Raw genomic sequence first — 23944 nt, forward strand, 5'->3', positions numbered from 1 at the left:
AGGTGCATTTTTAATTTTATTGCTTAAATCGCATTTTCTCGACGAGCTGAGCACGTTTTCTGAAATGTGCTCCTCCCGTCACTCTGGTTGGGTGCGCATAGTAAAAAGTGCTCTTGGCAGCTAGAGAGTGCCGCGTTGACCACTGCGCATGAAGAAATGACCATCTGGAACGTTTGGTTTAGGTTTTGGGTGCATTTTTAATTTTATTGCTTAATTCGCATTTTCTCGACGAGCTGAGCACGTTTTCTGAAAAGTGCTCCTCCCGTCACTCTGGTTGGGTTCGCATAGTAAAAAGTGCTCTTGGCAGCTAGAGAGTGCCGCGTTGACCAATGCGCATGAAGAAATAACCACCTGCAACGTTTGGTTTAGGTTTTGGGTGCATTTTTTATTTTATTGCTTAAATCGCATTTTCTCGACGAGCTGAGCACGTTTTCTGAAATGTGCTCCTCCCGTCACTCTGGTTGGGTGCGCATAGTAAAAAGTGCTCTTGGCAGCTAGAGAGTGTCGCGTTGACCACTGCACATGAAGAAATGACCATCTGCAACGTTTGGTTTAGGTTTTGGGTGCATTTTTAATTTTATTGCTTAAATCGCATTTTCTCGACGGGCTGAGCACGTTTTCTGGAATGTGCTCCTCCCGTCACTCTGCTTGGTTGCGCATAGTAAAAAGTGCTCTTGGCAGCGACAGAGTGCCGCGTTGACCACTGCGCATGAAGAAATAACCACCTGCAACGTTTGGTTTAGGTTTTAGGTGCATTTTTAATTTTATTGCTTAAATCGCATTTTCTCGACGAGCTGAGCACGTTTTCTGAAATGTGCTCCTCCCGTCACTCTGGTTGGGTGCGCATAGTAAAAAGTGCTCTTGGCAGCTAGAGAGTGCTGCGTTGACCACTGCGCATGAAGAAATAACCACCTGCAACGTTTGGTTTAGGTTTTAGGTGCATTTTTAATTTTATTGCTTTAATCGCATTTTCTCGTTGAGCTGAGCACGTTTTCTGAAATGTGCTCCTCCCGTCACTCTGGTTTGGTGCGCATAGTAAAAAGTGCTCTTGGCAGCTAGAGAGTGCCGCGTTGACCACTGCGCATGAAGAAATAACCACCTGCAACGTTTGGTTTAGGTTTTGGGTGCATTTTTAATTTTATTGCTTAAATCGCATGTTCTCATCGAGCTGAGCACGTTTTCTGAAATGCGCTCCTCCCGTCACTCTTGTTGGGTGTGCATAGTAAAAAGTGCTGTTGGCAGCTAGAGAGTGCCGCGTTGACCACTGCGCATGAAGAAATGACCATTTGCAACGTTTGGTTTAGGTTTTGGGTGCAGTTTTACTTTTATTGCTTAAATCGCATTTTCTCGACGAGCTGAGCACGTTTTCTGAAATGTGCTCCCCCCGTCACTCTGGTTTGGTGCGCATAGTAAAAAGTACTCTTGGCAGCTAGAGAGTGCCGCATTGACCACTGCGCATGAAGAAATGACCATCTGCAACGTTTGGTTTAGGTTTTAGGTGCATTTTTTATTTTATTGCTTAAATAGCCTTTTCTGGACGAGCTGAGCACGTTTTCTGAAATGTGCTCCTCCCGTCACTCTGGTTGGGTGCGCATAGTAAAAAGTGCTCTTGGCAGCTAGAGAGTGCCGCGTTGACCACTGCGCATGAAGAAATAACCACCTGCAACGTTTGGTTTAGGTTTTGGGTGCATTTTTAATTTTATTGCTTAAATCGCATTTTCTCGACGAGCTGAGCACGTTTTCTGAAATGTGCTCCTCCCGTCACTCTGGTTGGGTGCGCAAAGTAAAAAGTGCTTTTGGCAGCTAGAGAGTGCCGCGTTGACCAATGCGCATGAAGAAATAACCACCTGCAACGTTTGGTTTAGGTTTTAGGTGCATTTTAAATTTTATTGCTTGAATCGCATTTTCTCGACGAGCTGAGCATGTTTTCTGAAATGTGGTCCTCCCGTCACTCTGGTTGGGTGCACATAGTAAAAAGTGCTCTTGGCAGCTAGAGAGTGCCGCGTTGACTGCTGCGCACGAAGAAATAACCACCTGCAACGTTTGGTTTAGGTTTTGGGTGCATTTTTAATTTTATTGCTTAAATCGCATTTTCTCGACGAGCTGAGCACGTTTTATGAAATGTGCTCCTCCCGTCACTCTGGTTGGGTGCGCATAGTAAAAAGTGATCTTGGCAGCTAGAGAGTGCCGCGTTGACCACTGCGCATGAAGAAATAACCACCTGCAACGTTTGGTTTAGGTTTTGGGTGCATTTTTAATTTTATTGCTTAAATCGCATTTTCTCAACGAGCTGAGCACGTTTTCTGAAATGTGCTCCTCCCGTCACTCTGGTTGGGTGTGCATAGTAAAAAGTGCTCTTGGCAGCTAGAGAGTGCCGCGTTTACCACTGCGCATGAAGAAATAACCACCTGCAACGTTTGGTTTAGGTTTTGGGTGCATTTTTAATTTTATTGCTTAAATCGCATTTTCTCGACGAGCTGAGCACGTTTTCTGAAATGTGCTCCTCCCGTCACTCTGGTTGGGTGCGCATAGTAAAAAGTGCTCTTGGTAGCTAGAGAGTGCCGCGTTGACCACTGCGCATGAAGAAATAACCACCTGCAACGTTTGGTTTAGGTTTTGGGTGCATTTTTAATTTTATTGCTTAAATCGCATGTTCTCGTCGAGCTGAGCACGTTTTCTGAAATGCGCTCCTCCCGTCACTCTTGTTGGGTGTGCATATTAAAAAGTGCTCTTGGCAGCTAGAGAGTGCCGCGTTGACCACTGCGCATGAAGAAATGACCATCTGCAACGTTTGGTTTAGGTTTTGGGTGCATTTTTAATTTTATTGCTTAAATCGCATTTTCTCGACGAGCTGAGCACGTTTTCTGAAATGCGCTCCTCCCGTCACTCTGGTTGGGTGCGCATAGTAAAAAGTGCTCTTGGCAGCTAGAGAGTGCCGCGTTGACCACTGCGCATGAAGAAATGACCACCTGCAACGTTTGGTTTAGGTTTTGGGTGCATTTTTAATTTTATTGCTTAAATCGCATTTTCTCGACGAGCTGAGCACGTTTTCTGAAATGCGCTCCTCCCGTCACTCTGGTTGGGTGTGCATAGTAAAAAGTGCTCTTGGCAGCTAGAGAGTGCCGCGTTGACCACTGCGCATGAAGAAATAACCACCTGCAACGTTTTGTTTAGGTTTTAGGTGCATTTTTAATTTTATTGCGTAAATCGCATTTTCTCGACGAGCTGAGCACGTTTTCTGAAATGTGCTCCTCCCGTCACTCTGGTTAGGTGCGCATAGTAAAAAGTGCTCTTGGCAGCTAGAGAGTGCCGCATTGACCACTGCGCATGAAGAAATAACCACCTGCAACGTTTGGTTTAGGTTTTAGGTGCATTTTAAATTTTATTGCTTAAATCGCATTTTCTCGACGAGCTGAGCACGTTTTCTGAAATGTGCTCCTCCCGTCACTCTGGTTGGGTGCGCATAGTATAAAGTGCTCTTGGCAGCTAGAGAGTGCCGCGTTGACCACTGCGCATGAAGAAATGACCATCTGCAACGTTTGGTTTAGGTTTTATGTGCATTTTTTATTTTATTGCTTAAATAGCCTTTTCTGGACGAGCTGAGCACGTTTTCTGAAATGTGCTCCTCCCGTCACTCTGGTTGGGTGCGCATAGTAAAAAGTGCTCTTGGCAGCTAGAGAGTGCCGCGTTGACCACTGCGCATGAAGAAATAACCACCTGCAACGTTTGGTTTAGGTTTTGGGTGCATTTTTAATTTTATTGCTTAAATCGCATTTTCTCGACGAGCTGAGCACGTTTTCTGAAATGTGCTCCTCCCGTCACTCTGGTTGGGTGTGCAAAGTAAAAAGTGCTCTTGGCAGCTAGAGAGTGCGGCGTTGACCAATGCGCATGAAGAAATAACCACCTGCAACGTTTGGTTTAGGTTTTGGGTGCATTTTTAATTTTATTGCTTAAATCGCATTTTCTCGACGAGCTGAGCACGTTTTCTGAAATGTGCTCCTCCCGTCACTCTGGTTGGGTGCGCAAAGTAAAAAGTGCTCTTGGCAGCTAGAGAGTGCCGCGTTGACCAATGCGCATGAAGAAATAACCACCTGCAACGTTTGGTTTAGGTTTTAGGTGCATTTTTAATTTTATTGCTTAAATCGCATTTTCTCGACGAGCTGAGCACGTTTTCTGACATGTGCTCCTCCCGTCACTCTGGTTGGGTGCGCATAGTAAAAAGTGCTCTTGGCAGCTAGAGAGTGCCGCGTTGACCACTGCGCATGAAGAAATAACCACCTGCAACGTTTGGTTTAGGTTTTAGGTGCATTTTTAATTTCATAGCTTAAATCGCATTTTCTCGACGAGCTGAGAACGTTTTCTAAAATGTGCTCCCGTCACTCTGGTTGAGTGCGCATAGTAAAAAGTGCTCTTGGCAGCTAGAGAGTGCCGCGTTGACCACTGCGCATGAAGAAATAACCACCTGCAACGTTTGGTTTGGGTTTTAGGTGCATTTTTAATTTTATTGCTTAAATCGCATTTTCTCGACGAGCTGAGCACGTTTTCTGAAATGTGCTCCTCCCGTCACTCTGGTTGGGTGCGCATAGTAAAAAGTGCTCTTGGCAGCTAGAGAGTGCCGCGTTGACCACTGCGCATGAAGAAATGACCATCTGGAACGTTTGGTTTAGGTTTTGGGTGCATTTTTAATTTTATTGCTTAATTCGCATTTTCTCGACGAGCTGAGCACGTTTTCTGAAAAGTGCTCCTCCCGTCACTCTGGTTGGGTTCGCATAGTAAAAAGTGCTCTTGGCAGCTAGAGAGTGCCGCGTTGACCAATGCGCATGAAGAAATAACCACCTGCAACGTTTGGTTTAGGTTTTGGGTGCATTTTTTATTTTATTGCTTAAATCGCATTTTCTCGACGAGCTGAGCACGTTTTCTGAAATGTGCTCCTCCCGTCACTCTGGTTGGGTGCGCATAGTAAAAAGTGCTCTTGGCAGCTAGAGAGTGTCGCGTTGACCACTGCACATGAAGAAATGACCATCTGCAACGTTTGGTTTAGGTTTTGGGTGCATTTTTAATTTTATTGCTTAAATCGCATTTTCTCGACGGGCTGAGCACGTTTTCTGGAATGTGCTCCTCCCGTCACTCTGCTTGGTTGCGCATAGTAAAAAGTGCTCTTGGCAGCGACAGAGTGCCGCGTTGACCACTGCGCATGAAGAAATAACCACCTGCAACGTTTGGTTTAGGTTTTAGGTGCATTTTTAATTTTATTGCTTAAATCGCATTTTCTCGACGAGCTGAGCACGTTTTCTGAAATGTGCTCCTCCCGTCACTCTGGTTGGGTGCGCATAGTAAAAAGTGCTCTTGGCAGCTAGAGAGTGCCGCGTTGACCACTGCGCATGAAGAAATAACCACCTGCAACGTTTGGTTTAGGTTTTAGGTGCATTTTTAATTTTATTGCTTTAATCGCATTTTCTCGTTGAGCTGAGCACGTTTTCTGAAATGTGCTCCTCCCGTCACTCTGGTTTGGTGCGCATAGTAAAAAGTGCTCTTGGCAGCTAGAGAGTGCCGCGTTGACCACTGCGCATGAAGAAATAACCACCTGCAACGTTTGGTTTAGGTTTTGGGTGCATTTTTAATTTTATTGCTTAAATCGCATGTTCTCATCGAGCTGAGCACGTTTTCTGAAATGCGCTCCTCCCGTCACTCTTGTTGGGTGTGCATAGTAAAAAGTGCTGTTGGCAGCTAGAGAGTGCCGCGTTGACCACTGCGCATGAAGAAATGACCATCTGCAACGTTTGGTTTAGGTTTTGGGTGCATTTTTAATTTTATTGCTTAAATCGCATTTTTTCGACGAGCTGAGCACGTTTTCTGAAATGTGCTCCTCCCGTCACTCTGGTTGGGTGCGCATAGTAAAAAGTGCTCTTGGCAGCTAGAGAGTGCCGCGTTGACCACTGCGCATGAAGAAATAACCACCTGCAACGTTTGGTTTAGGTTTTGGGTGCATTTTTAATTTTATTGCTTAAATCGCATTTTCTCGACGAGCTGAGCACGTTTTCTGAAATGTGCTCCTCCCGTCACTCTGGTTGGGTGTGCATAGTAAAAAGTGCTCTTGGCAGGTAGAGAGTGCCGCGTTGACCACTGCGCATGAAGAAATGACCATTTGCAACGTTTGGTTTAGGTTTTGGGTGCAGTTTTACTTTTATTGCTTAAATCGCATTTTCTCGACGAGCTGAGCACGTTTTCTGAAATGTGCTCCCCCCGTCACTCTGGTTTGGTGCGCATAGTAAAAAGTACTCTTGGCAGCTAGAGAGTGCCGCATTGACCACTGCGCATGAAGAAATGACCATCTGCAACGTTTGGTTTAGGTTTTAGGTGCATTTTTTATTTTATTGCTTAAATAGCCTTTTCTGGACGAGCTGAGCACGTTTTCTGAAATGTGCTCCTCCCGTCACTCTGGTTGGGTGCGCATAGTAAAAAGTGCTCTTGGCAGCTAGAGAGTGCCGCGTTGACCACTGCGCATGAAGAAATAACCACCTGCAACGTTTGGTTTAGGTTTTGGGTGCATTTTTAATTTTATTGCTTAAATCGCATTTTCTCGACGAGCTGAGCACGTTTTCTGAAATGTGCTCCTCCCGTCACTCTGGTTGGGTGCGCAAAGTAAAAAGTGCTTTTGGCAGCTAGAGAGTGCCGCGTTGACCAATGCGCATGAAGAAATAACCACCTGCAACGTTTGGTTTAGGTTTTAGGTGCATTTTAAATTTTATTGCTTGAATCGCATTTTCTCGACGAGCTGAGCATGTTTTCTGAAATGTGGTCCTCCCGTCACTCTGGTTGGGTGCACATAGTAAAAAGTGCTCTTGGCAGCTAGAGAGTGCCGCGTTGACTGCTGCGCACGAAGAAATAACCACCTGCAACGTTTGGTTTAGGTTTTGGGTGCATTTTTAATTTTATTGCTTAAATCGCATTTTCTCGACGAGCTGAGCACGTTTTATGAAATGTGCTCCTCCCGTCACTCTGGTTGGGTGCGCATAGTAAAAAGTGATCTTGGCAGCTAGAGAGTGCCGCGTTGACCACTGCGCATGAAGAAATAACCACCTGCAACGTTTGGTTTAGGTTTTGGGTGCATTTTTAATTTTATTGCTTAAATCGCATTTTCTCGACGAGCTGAGCACGTTTTCTGAAATGTGCTCCTCCCGTCACTCTGGTTGGGTGTGCATAGTAAAAAGTGCTCTTGGCAGCTAGAGAGTGCCGCGTTTACCACTGCGCATGAAGAAATAACCACCTGCAACGTTTGGTTTAGGTTTTGGGTGCATTTTTAATTTTATTGCTTAAATCGCATTTTCTCGACGAGCTGAGCACGTTTTCTGAAATGTGCTCCTCCCGTCACTCTGGTTGGGTGCGCATAGTAAAAAGTGCTCTTGGCAGCTAGAGAGTGCCGCGTTGACCACTGCGCATGAAGAAATAACCACCTGCAACGTTTGGTTTAGGTTTTGGGTGCATTTTTAATTTTATTGCTTAAATCGCATTTTCTCGACGAGCTGAGCACGTTTTCTGAAATGTGCTCCTCCCGTCACTCTGGTTGGGTGTGCATAGTAAAAAGTGCTCTTGGCAGGTAGAGAGTGCCGCGTTGACCACTGCGCATGAAGAAATGACCATTTGCAACGTTTGGTTTAGGTTTTGGGTGCAGTTTTACTTTTATTGCTTAAATCGCATTTTCTCGACGAGCTGAGCACGTTTTCTGAAATGTGCTCCCCCCGTCACTCTGGTTTGGTGCGCATAGTAAAAAGTACTCTTGGCAGCTAGAGAGTGCCGCATTGACCACTGCGCATGAAGAAATGACCATCTGCAACGTTTGGTTTAGGTTTTAGGTGCATTTTTTATTTTATTGCTTAAATAGCCTTTTCTGGACGAGCTGAGCACGTTTTCTGAAATGTGCTCCTCCCGTCACTCTGGTTGGGTGCGCATAGTAAAAAGTGCTCTTGGCAGCTAGAGAGTGCCGCGTTGACCACTGCGCATGAAGAAATAACCACCTGCAACGTTTGGTTTAGGTTTTGGGTGCATTTTTAATTTTATTGCTTAAATCGCATTTTCTCGACGAGCTGAGCACGTTTTCTGAAATGTGCTCCTCCCGTCACTCTGGTTGGGTGCGCAAAGTAAAAAGTGCTTTTGGCAGCTAGAGAGTGCCGCGTTGACCAATGCGCATGAAGAAATAACCACCTGCAACGTTTGGTTTAGGTTTTAGGTGCATTTTAAATTTTATTGCTTGAATCGCATTTTCTCGACGAGCTGAGCACGTTTTCTGAAATGTGGTCCTCCCGTCACTCTGGTTGGGTGCACATAGTAAAAAGTGCTCTTGGCAGCTAGAGAGTGCCGCGTTGACTGCTGCGCACGAAGAAATAACCACCTGCAACGTTTGGTTTAGGTTTTGGGTGCATTTTTAATTTTATTGCTTAAATCGCATTTTCTCGACGAGCTGAGCACGTTTTATGAAATGTGCTCCTCCCGTCACTCTGGTTGGGTGCGCATAGTAAAAAGTGATCTTGGCAGCTAGAGAGTGCCGCGTTGACCACTGCGCATGAAGAAATAACCACCTGCAACGTTTGGTTTAGGTTTTGGGTGCATTTTTAATTTTATTGCTTAAATCGCATTTTCTCGACGAGCTGAGCACGTTTTCTGAAATGTGCTCCTCCCGTCACTCTGGTTGGGTGTGCATAGTAAAAAGTGCTCTTGGCAGCTAGAGAGTGCCGCGTTTACCACTGCGCATGAAGAAATAACCACCTGCAACGTTTGGTTTAGGTTTTGGGTGCATTTTTAATTTTATTGCTTAAATCGCATTTTCTCGACGAGCTGAGCACGTTTTCTGAAATGTGCTCCTCCCGTCACTCTGGTTGGGTGCGCATAGTAAAAAGTGCTCTTGGTAGCTAGAGAGTGCCGCGTTGACCACTGCGCATGAAGAAATAACCACCTGCAACGTTTGGTTTAGGTTTTGGGTGCATTTTTAATTTTATTGCTTAAATCGTATGTTCTCGTCGAGCTGAGCACGTTTTCTGAAATGCGCTCCTCCCGTCACTCTTGTTGGGTGTGCATATTAAAAAGTGCTCTTGGCAGCTAGAGAGTGCCGCGTTGACCACTGCGCATGAAGAAATGACCATCTGCAACGTTTGGTTTAGGTTTTGGGTGCATTTTTAATTTTATTGCTTAAATCGCATTTTCTCGACGAGCTGAGCACGTTTTCTGAAATGTGCTCCTCCCGTCACTCTGGTTGGGTGCGCATAGTAAAAAGTGCTCTTGGCAGCTAGAGAGTGCCGCGTTGACCACTGCGCATGAAGAAATGACCACCTGCAACGTTTGGTTTAGGTTTTGGGTGCATTTTTAATTTTATTGCTTAAATCGCATTTTCTCGACGAGCTGAGCACGTTTTCTGAAATGCGCTCCTCCCGTCACTCTGGTTGGGTGTGCATAGTAAAAAGTGCTCTTGGCAGCTAGAGAGTGCCGCGTTGACCACTGCGCATGAAGAAATGACCATCTGCAGCGTTTGGTTTAGGTTTTAGGTGCATTTTTAATTTTATTGCTTAAATCGCATTTTCTCGACGAGCTGAGCACATTTTCTGAAATGTGCTCCTCCCGTCACTCTGGTTATAGGTGCGCATAGTAAAAAGTGCTCTTGGCAGCTAGAGAGTGCCGCATTGACCACTGCGCATGAAGAAATAACCACCTGCAACGTTTGGTTTAGGTTTTAGGTGCATTTTAAATTTTATTGCTTAAATCGCATTTTCTCGACGAGCTGAGCACGTTTTCTGAAATGTGCTCCTCCCGTCACTCTGGTTGGGTGCGCATAGTAAAAAGTGCTCTTGGCAGCTAGAGAGTGCCGCGTTGACCACTGCGCATGAAGAAATAACCACCTGCAACGTTTGGTTTAGGTTTTAGGTGCATTTTTAATTTTATTGCTTAAATCGCATTTTCTCGACGAGCTGAGCACGTTTTCTGAAATGTGCTCCTCCCGTCACTCTGGTTGGGTGCGCATAGTAAAAAGTGCTCTTGGCAGCTAGAGAGTGCCGCGTTGACCACTGCGCATGAAGAAATAACCACCTGCAACGTTTGGTTTAGGTTTTAGGTGCATTTTTTATTTTATTGCTTAAATCGCATTTTCTCGACGAGCTGAGCACGTTTTCTGAAATGTGCTCCTCCCGTCACTCTGGTTGGGAGCGCATAGTTAAAAGTGCTCTTGGCAGCTAGAGAGTGCCGCGTTGACCACTGCGCATGAAGAAATAACCACCTGCAACGTTTGGTTTAGGTTTTAGGTGCATTTTTAATTTTATTGCTTAAATCGCATTTTCTCGACGAGGTGAGCACGTTTTCTGAAATGTGCTCCTCCCGTCACTCTGGGTGGGTGCGCATAGTAAAAAGTGCTCTTGGCAGCTACAGAGTGCCGCGTTGACCACTGCGCATGAAGAAATAACCACCTGCAACGTTTGGTTTAGGTTTTAGGTGCATTTTTAATTTTATTGCTTAAATCGCATTTTCTCGACGAGCTGAGCACGTTTTCTGAAATGTGCTCCTCCCGTCACTCTGGTTGGGTGCGCATAGTAAAAAGTGCTCTTGGCAGCTAGAGAGTGCCACGTTGACCACTGCGCATGAAGAAACAACCACCTGCAACGTTTGGTTTAGGTTGTAGGTGCATTTTTAATTGTACGGCTTAAATGGCATTTTCTCGACGAGCTGAGCACATTTTCTGAAATGTGCTCCTCCCGTCACTCTGGTTGGGTGCGCATAGTAAAAAGTGCTCTTGGCAGCTAGAGAGTGCCGCGTTGACCACTGCGCATGAAGAAATAACCACCTACAACGTTTGGTTTGGGTTTTAGGTGCATTTTTAATTTTATTGCTTAAATCGCATTTTCTCGACGAGCTGAGCACGTTTTCTGAAATGTGCTCCTCCCGTCACTCTGGTTGGGTGCGCATAGTAAAAAGTGCTCTTGGCAGCTAGAGAGTGCCGCGTTGACCACTGCGCATGAAGAAATGACCATCTGCAACGTTTGGTTTAGGTTTTATGTGCATTTTTTATTTTATTGCTTAAATAGCCTTTTCTGGACGAGCTGAGCACGTTTTCTGAAATGTGCTCCTCCCGTCACTCTGGTTGGGTGCGCATAGTAAAAAGTGCTCTTGGCAGCTAGAGAGTGCCGCGTTGACCACTGCGCATGAATAAATAACCACCTGCAACGTTTGGTTTAGGTTTTGGGTGCATTTTTAATTTTATTGCTTAAATCGCATTTTCTCGACGAGCTGAGCACGTTTTCTGAAATGTGCTCCTCCCGTCACTCTGGTTGGGTGTGCAAAGTAAAAAGTGCTCTTGGCAGCTAGAGAGTGCCGCGTTGACCAATGCGCATGAAGAAATAACCACCTGCAACGTTTGGTTTAGGTTTTGGGTGCATTTTTAATTTTATTGCTTAAATCGCATTTTCTCGACGAGCTGAGCACGTTTTCTGAAATGTGCTCCTCCCGTCACTCTGGTTGGGTGCGCAAAGTAAAAAGTGCTCTTGGCAGCTAGAGAGTGCCGCGTTGACCAATGCGCATGAAGAAATAACCACCTGCAACGTTTGGTTTAGGTTTTAGGTGCATTTTTAATTTTATTGCTTAAATCGCATTTTCTCGACGAGCTGAGCACGTTTTCTGACATGTGCTCCTCCCGTCACTCTGGTTGGGTGCGCATAGTAAAAAGTGCTCTTGGCAGCTAGAGAGTGCCGCGTTGACCACTGCGCATGAAGAAATAACCACCTGCAACGTTTGGTTTAGGTTTTAGGTGCATTTTTAATTTCATAGCTTAAATCGCATTTTCTCGACGAGCTGAGAACGTTTTCTAAAATGTGCTCCCGTCACTCTGGTTGAGTGCGCATAGTAAAAAGTGCTCTTGGCAGCTAGAGAGTGCCGCGTTGACCACTGCGCATGAAGAAATAACCACCTGCAACGTTTGGTTTGGGTTTTAGGTGCATTTTTAATTTTATTGCTTAAATCGCATTTTCTCGACGAGCTGAGCACGTTTTCTGAAATGTGCTCCTCCCGTCACTCTGGTTGGGTGCGCATAGTAAAAAGTGCTCTTGGCAGCTAGAGAGTGCCGCGTTGACCACTGCGCATGAAGAAATGACCATCTGGAACGTTTGGTTTAGGTTTTGGGTGCATTTTTAATTTTATTGCTTAATTCGCATTTTCTCGACGAGCTGAGCACGTTTTCTGAAAAGTGCTCCTCCCGTCACTCTGGTTGGGTTCGCATAGTAAAAAGTGCTCTTGGCAGCTAGAGAGTGCCGCGTTGACCAATGCGCATGAAGAAATAACCACCTGCAACGTTTGGTTTAGGTTTTGGGTGCATTTTTTATTTTATTGCTTAAATCGCATTTTCTCGACGAGCTGAGCACGTTTTCTGAAATGTGCTCCTCCCGTCACTCTGGTTGGGTGCGCATAGTAAAAAGTGCTCTTGGCAGCTAGAGAGTGTCGCGTTGACCACTGCACATGAAGAAATGACCATCTGCAACGTTTGGTTTAGGTTTTGGGTGCATTTTTAATTTTATTGCTTAAATCGCATTTTCTCGACGGGCTGAGCACGTTTTCTGGAATGTGCTCCTCCCGTCACTCTGCTTGGTTGCGCATAGTAAAAAGTGCTCTTGGCAGCGACAGAGTGCCGCGTTGACCACTGCGCATGAAGAAATAACCACCTGCAACGTTTGGTTTAGGTTTTAGGTGCATTTTTAATTTTATTGCTTAAATCGCATTTTCTCGACGAGCTGAGCACGTTTTCTGAAATGTGCTCCTCCCGTCACTCTGGTTGGGTGCGCATAGTAAAAAGTGCTCTTGGCAGCTAGAGAGTGCTGCGTTGACCACTGCGCATGAAGAAATAACCACCTGCAACGTTTGGTTTAGGTTTTAGGTGCATTTTTAATTTTATTGCTTTAATCGCATTTTCTCGTTGAGCTGAGCACGTTTTCTGAAATGTGCTCCTCCCGTCACTCTGGTTTGGTGCGCATAGTAAAAAGTGCTCTTGGCAGCTAGAGAGTGCCGCGTTGACCACTGCGCATGAAGAAATAACCACCTGCAACGTTTGGTTTAGGTTTTGGGTGCATTTTTAATTTTATTGCTTAAATCGCATGTTCTCATCGAGCTGAGCACGTTTTCTGAAATGCGCTCCTCCCGTCACTCTTGTTGGGTGTGCATAGTAAAAAGTGCTGTTGGCAGCTAGAGAGTGCCGCGTTGACCACTGCGCATGAAGAAATGACCATTTGCAACGTTTGGTTTAGGTTTTGGGTGCAGTTTTACTTTTATTGCTTAAATCGCATTTTCTCGACGAGCTGAGCACGTTTTCTGAAATGTGCTCCCCCCGTCACTCTGGTTTGGTGCGCATAGTAAAAAGTACTCTTGGCAGCTAGAGAGTGCCGCATTGACCACTGCGCATGAAGAAATGACCATCTGCAACGTTTGGTTTAGGTTTTAGGTGCATTTTTTATTTTATTGCTTAAATAGCCTTTTCTGGACGAGCTGAGCACGTTTTCTGAAATGTGCTCCTCCCGTCACTCTGGTTGGGTGCGCATAGTAAAAAGTGCTCTTGGCAGCTAGAGAGTGCCGCGTTGACCACTGCGCATGAAGAAATAACCACCTGCAACGTTTGGTTTAGGTTTTGGGTGCATTTTTAATTTTATTGCTTAAATCGCATTTTCTCGACGAGCTGAGCACGTTTTCTGAAATGTGCTCCTCCCGTCACTCTGGTTGGGTGCGCAAAGTAAAAAGTGCTTTTGGCAGCTAGAGAGTGCCGCGTTGACCAATGCGCATGAAGAAATAACCACCTGCAACGTTTGGTTTAGGTTTTAGGTGCATTTTAAATTTTATTGCTTGAATCGCATTTTCTCGACGAGCTGAGCATGTTTTCTGAAATGTGGTCCTCCCGTCACTCTGGTTGGGTGCACATAGTAAAAAGTGCTCTTGGCAGCTAGAGAGTGCCGCGTTGACTGCTGCGCACGAAGAAATAACCACCTGCAACGTTTGGTTTAGGTTTTGGGTGCATTTTTAATTTTATTGCTTAAATCGCATTTTCTCGACGAGCTGAGCACGTTTTATGAAATGTGCTCCTCCCGTCACTCTGGTTGGGTGCGCATAGTAAAAAGTGATCTTGGCAGCTAGAGAGTGCCGCGTTGACCACTGCGCATGAAGAAATAACCACCTGCAACGTTTGGTTTAGGTTTTGGGTGCATTTTTAATTTTATTGCTTAAATCGCATTTTCTCAACGAGCTGAGCACGTTTTCTGAAATGTGCTCCTCCCGTCACTCTGGTTGGGTGTGCATAGTAAAAAGTGCTCTTGGCAGCTAGAGAGTGCCGCGTTTACCACTGCGCATGAAGAAATAACCACCTGCAACGTTTGGTTTAGGTTTTGGGTGCATTTTTAATTTTATTGCTTAAATCGCATTTTCTCGACGAGCTGAGCACGTTTTCTGAAATGTGCTCCTCCCGTCACTCTGGTTGGGTGCGCATAGTAAAAAGTGCTCTTGGTAGCTAGAGAGTGCCGCGTTGACCACTGCGCATGAAGAAATAACCACCTGCAACGTTTGGTTTAGGTTTTGGGTGCATTTTTAATTTTATTGCTTAAATCGCATGTTCTCGTCGAGCTGAGCACGTTTTCTGAAATGCGCTCCTCCCGTCACTCTTGTTGGGTGTGCATATTAAAAAGTGCTCTTGGCAGCTAGAGAGTGCCGCGTTGACCACTGCGCATGAAGAAATGACCATCTGCAACGTTTGGTTTAGGTTTTGGGTGCATTTTTAATTTTATTGCTTAAATCGCATTTTCTCGACGAGCTGAGCACGTTTTCTGAAATGTGCTCCTCCCGTCACTCTGGTTGGGTGCGCATAGTAAAAAGTGCTCTTGGCAGCTAGAGAGTGCCGCGTTGACCACTGCGCATGAAGAAATGACCACCTGCAACGTTTGGTTTAGGTTTTGGGTGCATTTTTAATTTTATTGCTTAAATCGCATTTTCTCGACGAGCTGAGCACGTTTTCTGAAATGCGCTCCTCCCGTCACTCTGGTTGGGTGTGCATAGTAAAAAGTGCTCTTGGCAGCTAGAGAGTGCCGCGTTGACCACTGCGCATGAAGAAATAACCACCTGCAACGTTTTGTTTAGGTTTTAGGTGCATTTTTAATTTTATTGCGTAAATCGCATTTTCTCGACGAGCTGAGCACGTTTTCTGAAATGTGCTCCTCCCGTCACTCTGGTTAGGTGCGCATAGTAAAAAGTGCTCTTGGCAGCTAGAGAGTGCCGCATTGACCACTGCGCATGAAGAAATAACCACCTGCAACGTTTGGTTTAGGTTTTAGGTGCATTTTAAATTTTATTGCTTAAATCGCATTTTCTCGACGAGCTGAGCACGTTTTCTGAAATGTGCTCCTCCCGTCACTCTGGTTGGGTGCGCATAGTATAAAGTGCTCTTGGCAGCTAGAGAGTGCCGCGTTGACCACTGCGCATGAAGAAATGACCATCTGCAACGTTTGGTTTAGGTTTTATGTGCATTTTTTATTTTATTGCTTAAATAGCCTTTTCTGGACGAGCTGAGCACGTTTTCTGAAATGTGCTCCTCCCGTCACTCTGGTTGGGTGCGCATAGTAAAAAGTGCTCTTGGCAGCTAGAGAGTGCCGCGTTGACCACTGCGCATGAAGAAATAACCACCTGCAACGTTTGGTTTAGGTTTTGGGTGCATTTTTAATTTTATTGCTTAAATCGCATTTTCTCGACGAGCTGAGCACGTTTTCTGAAATGTGCTCCTCCCGTCACTCTGGTTGGGTGTGCAAAGTAAAAAGTGCTCTTGGCAGCTAGAGAGTGCCGCGTTGACCAATGCGCATGAAGAAATAACCACCTGCAACGTTTGGTTTAGGTTTTGGGTGCATTTTTAATTTTATTGCTTAAATCGCATTTTCTCGACGAGCTGAGCACGTTTTCTGAAATGTGCTCCTCCCGTCACTCTGGTTGGGTGCGCAAAGTAAAAAGTGCTCTTGGCAGCTAGAGAGTGCCGCGTTGACCAATGCGCATGAAGAAATAACCACCTGCAACGTTTGGTTTAGGTTTTAGGTGCATTTTTAATTTTATTGCTTAAATCGCATTTTCTCGACGAGCTGAGCACGTTTTCTGACATGTGCTCCTCCCGTCACTCTGGTTGGGTGCGCATAGTAAAAAGTGCTCTTGGCAGCTAGAGAGTGCCGCGTTGACCACTGCGCATGAAGAAATAACCACCTGCAACGTTTGGTTTAGGTTTTAGGTGCATTTTTAATTTCATAGCTTAAATCGCATTTTCTCGACGAGCTGAGAACGTTTTCTAAAATGTGCTCCCGTCACTCTGGTTGAGTGCGCATAGTAAAAAGTGCTCTTGGCAGCTAGAGAGTGCCGCGTTGACCACTGCGCATGAAGAAATAACCACCTGCAACGTTTGGTTTGGGTTTTAGGTGCATTTTTAATTTTATTGCTTAAATCGCATTTTCTCGACGAGCTGAGCACGTTTTCTGAAATGTGCTCCTCCCGTCACTCTGGTTGGGTGCGCATAGTAAAAAGTGCTCTTGGCAGCTAGAGAGTGCCGCGTTGACCACTGCGCATGAAGAAATGACCATCTGGAACGTTTGGTTTAGGTTTTGGGTGCATTTTTAATTTTATTGCTTAATTCGCATTTTCTCGACGAGCTGAGCACGTTTTCTGAAAAGTGCTCCTCCCGTCACTCTGGTTGGGTTCGCATAGTAAAAAGTGCTCTTGGCAGCTAGAGAGTGCCGCGTTGACCAATGCGCATGAAGAAATAACCACCTGCAACGTTTGGTTTAGGTTTTGGGTGCATTTTTTATTTTATTGCTTAAATCGCATTTTCTCGACGAGCTGAGCACGTTTTCTGAAATGTGCTCCTCCCGTCACTCTGGTTGGGTGCGCATAGTAAAAAGTGCTCTTGGCAGCTAGAGAGTGTCGCGTTGACCACTGCACATGAAGAAATGACCATCTGCAACGTTTGGTTTAGGTTTTGGGTGCATTTTTAATTTTATTGCTTAAATCGCATTTTCTCGACGGGCTGAGCACGTTTTCTGGAATGTGCTCCTCCCGTCACTCTGCTTGGTTGCGCATAGTAAAAAGTGCTCTTGGCAGCGACAGAGTGCCGCGTTGACCACTGCGCATGAAGAAATAACCACCTGCAACGTTTGGTTTAGGTTTTAGGTGCATTTTTAATTTTATTGCTTAAATCGCATTTTCTCGACGAGCTGAGCACGTTTTCTGAAATGTGCTCCTCCCGTCACTCTGGTTGGGTGCGCATAGTAAAAAGTGCTCTTGGCAGCTAGAGAGTGCCGCGTTGACCACTGCGCATGAAGAAATAACCACCTGCAACGTTTGGTTTAGGTTTTAGGTGCATTTTTAATTTTATTGCTTTAATCGCATTTTCTCGTTGAGCTGAGCACGTTTTCTGAAATGTGCTCCTCCCGTCACTCTGGTTTGGTGCGCATAGTAAAAAGTGCTCTTGGCAGCTAGAGAGTGCCGCGTTGACCACTGCGCATGAAGAAATAACCACCTGCAACGTTTGGTTTAGGTTTTGGGTGCATTTTTAATTTTATTGCTTAAATCGCATGTTCTCATCGAGCTGAGCACGTTTTCTGAAATGCGCTCCTCCCGTCACTCTTGTTGGGTGTGCATAGTAAAAAGTGCTGTTGGCAGCTAGAGAGTGCCGCGTTGACCACTGCGCATGAAGAAATGACCATCTGCAACGTTTGGTTTAGGTTTTGGGTGCATTTTTAATTTTATTGCTTAAATCGCATTTTTTCGACGAGCTGAGCACGTTTTCTGAAATGTGCTCCTCCCGTCACTCTGGTTGGGTGCGCATAGTAAAAAGTGCTCTTGGCAGCTAGAGAGTGCCGCGTTGACCACTGCGCATGAAGAAATAACCACCTGCAACGTTTGGTTTAGGTTTTGGGTGCATTTTTAATTTTATTGCTTAAATCGCATTTTCTCGACGAGCTGAGCACGTTTTCTGAAATGTGCTCCTCCCGTCACTCTGGTTGGGTGTGCATAGTAAAAAGTGCTCTTGGCAGGTAGAGAGTGCCGCGTTGACCACTGCGCATGAAGAAATGACCATTTGCAACGTTTGGTTTAGGTTTTGGGTGCAGTTTTACTTTTATTGCTTAAATCGCATTTTCTCGACGAGCTGAGCACGTTTTCTGAAATGTGCTCCCCCCGTCACTCTGGTTTGGTGCGCATAGTAAAAAGTACTCTTGGCAGCTAGAGAGTGCCGCATTGACCACTGCGCATGAAGAAATGACCATCTGCAACGTTTGGTTTAGGTTTTAGGTGCATTTTTTATTTTATTGCTTAAATAGCCTTTTCTGGACGAGCTGAGCACGTTTTCTGAAATGTGCTCCTCCCGTCACTCTGGTTGGGTGCGCATAGTAAAAAGTGCTCTTGGCAGCTAGAGAGTGCCGCGTTGACCACTGCGCATGAAGAAATAACCACCTGCAACGTTTGGTTTAGGTTTTGGGTGCATTTTTAATTTTATTGCTTAAATCGCATTTTCTCGACGAGCTGAGCACGTTTTCTGAAATGTGCTCCTCCCGTCACTCTGGTTGGGTGCGCAAAGTAAAAAGTGCTTTTGGCAGCTAGAGAGTGCCGCGTTGACCAATGCGCATGAAGAAATAACCACCTGCAACGTTTGGTTTAGGTTTTAGGTGCATTTTAAATTTTATTGCTTGAATCGCATTTTCTCGACGAGCTGAGCATGTTTTCTGAAATGTGGTCCTCCCGTCACTCTGGTTGGGTGCACATAGTAAAAAGTGCTCTTGGCAGCTAGAGAGTGCCGCGTTGACTGCTGCGCACGAAGAAATAACCAACTGCAACGTTTGGTTTAGGTTTTGGGTGCATTTTTAATTTTATTGCTTAAATCGCATTTTCTCGACGAGCTGAGCACGTTTTATGAAATGTGCTCCTCCCGTCACTCTGGTTGGGTGCGCATAGTAAAAAGTGATCTTGGCAGCTAGAGAGTGCCGCGTTGACCACTGCGCATGAAGAAATAACCACCTGCAACGTTTGGTTTAGGTTTTGGGTGCATTTTTAATTTTATTGCTTAAATCGCATTTTCTCGACGAGCTGAGCACGTTTTCTGAAATGTGCTCCTCCCGTCACTCTGGTTGGGTGTGCATAGTAAAAAGTGCTCTTGGCAGCTAGAGAGTGCCGCGTTTACCACTGCGCATGAAGAAATAACCACCTGCAACGTTTGGTTTAGGTTTTGGGTGCATTTTTAATTTTATTGCTTAAATCGCATTTTCTCGACGAGCTGAGCACGTTTTCTGAAATGTGCTCCTCCCGTCACTCTGGTTGGGTGCGCATAGTAAAAAGTGCTCTTGGTAGCTAGAGAGTGCCGCGTTGACCACTGCGCATGAAGAAATAACCACCTGCAACGTTTGGTTTAGGTTTTGGGTGCATTTTTAATTTTATTGCTTAAATCGCATGTTCTCGTCGAGCTGAGCACGTTTTCTGAAATGCGCTCCTCCCGTCACTCTTGTTGGGTGTGCATATTAAAAAGTGCTCTTGGCAGCTAGAGAGTGCCGCGTTGACCACTGCGCATGAAGAAATGACCATCTGCAACGTTTGGTTTAGGTTTTGGGTGCATTTTTAATTTTATTGCTTAAATCGCATTTTCTCGACGAGCTGAGCACGTTTTCTGAAATGTGCTCCTCCCGTCACTCTGGTTGGGTGCGCATAGTAAAAAGTGCTCTTGGCAGCTAGAGAGTGCCGCGTTGACCACTGCGCATGAAGAAATGACCACCTGCAACGTTTGGTTTAGGTTTTGGGTGCATTTTTAATTTTATTGCTTAAATCGCATTTTCTCGACGAGCTGAGCACGTTTTCTGAAATGCGCTCCTCCCGTCACTCTGGTTGGGTGTGCATAGTAAAAAGTGCTCTTGGCAGCTAGAGAGTGCCGCGTTGACCACTGCGCATGAAGAAATAACCACCTGCAACGTTTTGTTTAGGTTTTAGGTGCATTTTTAATTTTATTGCGTAAATCGCATTTTCTCGACGAGCTGAGCACGTTTTCTGAAATGTGCTCCTCCCGTCACTCTGGTTAGGTGCGCATAGTAAAAAGTGCTCTTGGCAGCTAGAGAGTGCCGCATTGACCACTGCGCATGAAGAAATAACCACCTGCAACGTTTGGTTTAGGTTTTAGGTGCATTTTAAATTTTATTGCTTAAATCGCATTTTCTCGACGAGCTGAGCACGTTTTCTGAAATGTGCTCCTCCCGTCACTCTGGTTGGGTGCGCATAGTATAAAGTGCTCTTGGCAGCTAGAGAGTGCCGCGTTGACCACTGCGCATGAAGAAATAACCACCTGCAACGTTTGGTTTAGGTTTTAGGTGCATTTTTAATTTTATTGCTTAAATCGCATTTTCTCGACGAGCTGAGCACGTTTTCTGAAATGTGCTCCTCCCGTCACTCTGGTTGGGTGCGCATAGTAAAAAGTGCTCTTGGCAGCTAGAGAGTGCCGCGTTGACCACTGCGCATGAAGAAATAACCACCTGCAACGTTTGGTTTAGGTTTTAGGTGCATTTTTAATTTTATTGCTTAAATCGCATTTTCTCGACGAGCTGAGCACGTTTTCTGAAATGTGCTCCTCCCGTCACTCTGGTTGGGTGCGCATAGTAAAAAGTGCTCTTGGCAGCTAGAGAGTGCCGCGTTGACCACTGCGCATGAAGAAATGACCATCTGCAACGTTTGGTTTAGGTTTTGGGTGCATTTTTAATTTTATTGCTTAATTCGCAATTTCTCGACGAACTGAGCACGTTTTCTGAAAAGTGCTCCTCCCGTCACTCTGGTTGGGTGCGCATAGTAAAAAGTGCTCTTGGCAGCTAGAGAGTGCCGCGTTGACCACTGCGCATGAAGAAATAACCACCTGCAACGTTTGGTTTAGGTTTTGGGTGCATTTTTAATTTCATTGCTTAAATCGCATTTTCTCGACGAGCTGAGCACGTTTTCTGAAATGTGCTCCTCCCGTCACTCTGGTTGGGTGCGCATAGTAAAAAGTGCTCTTGGCAGCTAGAGAGTGCCGCGTTGACTGCTGCGCATGAAGAAATAACCACCTGCAACGTTTGGTTTAAGTTTTGGGTGCATTTTTAATTTTATTGCTTAAATCGCATTTTCTCGACGAGCTGAGCACGTTTTCTGAAATGTGGTCCTCCCGTCACTCTGGTTGGGTGCGCATAGTAAAAAGTGCTCTTGGCAGCTAGAGAGTGCCGCGTTGACCACTGCGCATGAAGAAATGACCATCTGCAACGTTTGGTTTAGGTTTTGGGTGCATTTTTAATTTTATTGCTTAAATCGCATTTTCTCGACGAGCTGAGCACGTTTTCTGAAATGTGCTCCTCCCGTCACTCTGGTTGGGTGCGCATAGTAAAAAGTGCTCTTGGCAGCTAGAGAGTGCCGCGTTGACTGCCGCGCATGAAGAAATAACCACCTGCAACGTTTGGTTTAGGTTTTGGGTGCATTTTTAATTTTATTGCTTAAATCGCATTTTCTCGACGAGCTGAGCACGTTTTCTGAAATGTGCTCCTCCCGTCACTCTGGTTGGGTGTGCATAGTAAAAAGTGCTCTTGGCAGCTAGAGAGTGCCGCGTTGACCACTGCGCATGAAGAAATGACCATCTGCAACGTTTGGTTTAGGTTTTGGGTGCAGTTTTAATTTTATTGCTTAAATCGCATTTTCTCGACGAGCTGAGCACGTTTTCTGAAATGTTCTCCTCCCGTCACTCTGGTTTGGTGCGCATAGTAAAAAGTGCTCTTGGCAGCTAGAGAGTGCCGCATTGACCACTGCGCATGAAGAAATGACCATCTGCAACGTTTGGTTTAGGTTTTATGTGCATTTTTTATTTTATTGCTTAAATAGCCTTTTCTGGACGAGCTGAGCACGTTTTCTGAAATGTGATCCTCCCGTCACTCTGGTTGGGTGCGCATAGTAAAAAGTGCTCTTGGCAGCTAGAGAGTGCCGCGTTGACCACTGTGCATGAAGAAATAACCACCTGCAACGTTTGGTTTAGGTTTTGGGTGCATTTTTAATTTTATTGCTTAAATCGCATTTTCTCGACGAGCTGAGCACGTTTTCTGAAATGTGCTCCTCCCGTCACTCTGGTTGGGTGCGCAAAGTAAAAAGTGCTCTTGGCAGCTAGAGAGTGCCGCATTGACCACTGCGCATGAAGAAATGACCATCTGCAACGTTTGGTTTAGGTTTTAGGTGCATTTTTTATTTTATTGCTTAAATAGCCTTTTCTGGACGAGCTGAGCACGTTTTCTGAAATGTGCTCCTCCCGTCACTCTGGTTGGGTGCGCATAGTAAAAAGTGCTCTTGGCAGCTAGAGAGTGCCGCGTTGACCACTGCGCATGAAGAAATAACCACCTGCAACGTTTGGTTTAGGTTTTGGGTGCATTTTTAATTTTATTGCTTAAATCGCATTTTCTCGACGAGCTGAGCACGTTTTCTGAAATGTGCTCCTCCCGTCACTCTGGTTGGGTGCGCAAAGTAAAAAGTGCTTTTGGCAGCTAGAGAGTGCCGCGTTGACCAATGCGCATGAAGAAATAACCACCTGCAACGTTTGGTTTAGGTTTTAGGTGCATTTTAAATTTTATTGCTTGAATCGCATTTTCTCGACGAGCTGAGCACGTTTTCTGAAATGTGGTCCTCCCGTCACTCTGGTTGGGTGCACATAGTAAAAAGTGCTCTTGGCAGCTAGAGAGTGCCGCGTTGACTGCTGCGCACGAAGAAATAACCACCTGCAACGTTTGGTTTAGGTTTTGGGTGCATTTTTAATTTTATTGCTTAAATCGCATTTTCTCGACGAGCTGAGCACGTTTTATGAAATGTGCTCCTCCCGTCACTCTGGTTGGGTGCGCATAGTAAAAAGTGATCTTGGCAGCTAGAGAGTGCCGCGTTGACCACTGCGCATGAAGAAATAACCACCTGCAACGTTTGGTTTAGGTTTTGGGTGCATTTTTAATTTTATTGCTTAAATCGCATTTTCTCGACGAGCTGAGCACGTTTTCTGAAATGTGCTCCTCCCGTCACTCTGGTTGGGTGTGCATAGTAAAAAGTGCTCTTGGCAGCTAGAGAGTGCCGCGTTTACCACTGCGCATGAAGAAATAACCACCTGCAACGTTTGGTTTAGGTTTTGGGTGCATTTTTAATTTTATTGCTTAAATCGCATTTTCTCGACGAGCTGAGCACGTTTTCTGAAATGTGCTCCTCCCGTCACTCTGGTTGGGTGCCCATAGTAAAAAGTGCTCTTGGTAGCTAGAGAGTGCCGCGTTGACCACTGCGCATGAAGAAATAACCACCTGCAACGTTTGGTTTAGGTTTTGGGTGCATTTTTAATTTTATTGCTTAAATCGCATGTTCTCGTCGAGCTGAGCACGTTTTCTGAAATGCGCTCCTCCCGTCACTCTTGTTGGGTGTGCATATTAAAAAGTGCTCTTGGCAGCTAGAGAGTGCCGCGTTGACCACTGCGCATGAAGAAATGACCATCTGCAACGTTTGGTTTAGGTTTTGGGTGCATTTTTAATTTTATTGCTTAAATCGCATTTTCTCGACGAGCTGAGCACGTTTTCTGAAATGCGCTCCTCCCGTCACTCTGGTTGGGTGCGCATAGTAAAAAGTGCTCTTGGCAGCTAGAGAGTGCCGCGTTGACCACTGCGCATGAAGAAATGACCACCTGCAACGTTTGGTTTAGGTTTTAGGTGCATTTTTAATTTTATTGCTTAAATCGCATTTTCTCGACGAGCTGAGCACGTTTTCTGAAATGTGCTCCTCCCGTCACTCTGGTTGGGTGCGCATAGTAAAAAGTGCTCTTGGCAGCTAGAGAGTGCCGCGTTGACCACTGCGCATGAAGAAATAACCACCTTCAACGTTTGGTTTAGGTTTTGGGTGCATTTTTAAT

Source organism: Syngnathus scovelli, chromosome 18, assembly GCF_024217435.2.
Source record: "Syngnathus scovelli strain Florida chromosome 18, RoL_Ssco_1.2, whole genome shotgun sequence".
NCBI lineage: Eukaryota > Metazoa > Chordata > Actinopteri > Syngnathiformes > Syngnathidae > Syngnathus > Syngnathus scovelli.